This window comes from Bos taurus, chromosome 12 (assembly GCF_002263795.3).
Source record: "Bos taurus isolate L1 Dominette 01449 registration number 42190680 breed Hereford chromosome 12, ARS-UCD2.0, whole genome shotgun sequence".
NCBI lineage: Eukaryota > Metazoa > Chordata > Mammalia > Artiodactyla > Bovidae > Bos > Bos taurus.
The window spans coordinates 35,333,473-35,335,103 of NC_037339.1; positions in this window are offsets into that span (position 1 = coordinate 35,333,473).

Below are 1,631 nucleotides of genomic sequence, written 5' to 3' on the forward strand. Positions count from 1 at the left end.
TAGCTGCTGACTGTTCCCCCCAGTTCTTAGATTCGCAGGGAGAAGGGGGTGGGGCAGGGAATTCTGTTTACCTGCATAGCGAGAGTTACTGCTTAACCAAGCCGTGCTCAGCATATGTGATAAGAGACCAGAAAGTAAGAAACAGTGTTTTTTCCCTTGGAAGTTAGCAATTAACTTATGAAAAGCACAGAGATGTGCTGGGCTGATTTGACAATGGTTTTAGAAGGTGGCATTCACCTTCCACTCACCCCATGTCAGCAACTTGCGACCTTGTAAACAGACCAAGGAAACCCAACTGAAATGATTTAGAGATGGGGTGCACTTAAGTGGAATAAAGCACTTTAGCACCGGGCCTGAGAGGTGTGTGGAAGCCAGAGCACACATGCAGTCGGTCCCTCCTGTGCCCCCAGGCCTGAGGAGGCTGTTCCCTGTCCTAGGGAACCTCATGCTCCCCAGGCCAGGTGGTAAGAGCTGCTGGGACACGCCCCTGACCTGGGGCTGGCCCTGCTGGGAAAGGAAAGCTGAGAGGAAAGAAGACATTGTCCCCTGGGCATTCGTCTTCATGACTTCCTCATACCAGAAATCTGAGGACGCAAGACAGGATATTCTTTTTTAAATTTACCTCTCAGGAAGTAAAAGGGAAAAGTCTTTCCTGGCACATTTTTCTCCTATGCTGCTCTGGAGTCTGCATGCTCACTAGGTACTAGAATGTTGGTGAAGGGCACTGAGAAGGAAGGTTGTAACCACCCCTCTCAAGGATCAGCACTTCTGCTCTCCTGGGCATCCGTGAAGACGTACGTTCTTAGAGATGAGAGCTACTGGCTGGGTTGCAGGTCTCCCCTGACCCACCAGCTCTGTTGACCCTTGGGGGCAGCCAGCTGTTCCTGGCAGGAGGCACCACAGGCCTGACTCTGCTTCAAATATTCATGTATACTTCTCATTCCTCTCATGTTTACAACTGCTTTTTAAATTTGGCTGTGTTATTGCAGAGTTGTGAGCTCTTTAAGTGTCACCACAAGCATTTGATTTGTGCTCTTCACTTAAACTCCTGCATTTTAATATCTAACGTATCCATTGAGAAAACAGCTTTGTCAACCTGTTTACGGCCACTCTGTTGCAGCAGTTGTACTTCTCTGTTGATCTAGGTGTGTTTTTTGTTTACACTTTTTATTTAAAAAAAAAAAAAAAGGACATTTTGAAATGGTGTTTTACGAGCACGTTGTTGAGTCCGGGAAAGTCCCACAGTTTAACGAAGAATATTATCAATGTGCCACGGATAAAAATCAAGGACAAACAAAGGTCCAGGTGAAAAGGTAATTGAAACATATTACCCGATGATGCTTATCCGATGGAGGACGTTGCCAAGAATCCGTTTCCTGGGTCCTTCTCCTCCAGACGCTTCCTTCACGTCTCACTCTCCTCCTCCTTCTTCCCTCCTGTGGGCCCGGAGGAGAAACCAGGATGTTTGGGGAAATGAGAAAGACACTGTGGCATCTGTCTCAAAGGGCCGTCAAGCCATCATCTCAGAGGAGACCCATCTTCTCAGGGCTGGTGGCTTTCTGCTCGACCTTCGGGTTGAGGGTGGCCACTCGCTTCGCGCGCTAACACACCAGGTAGAAGCGAATCCCCAA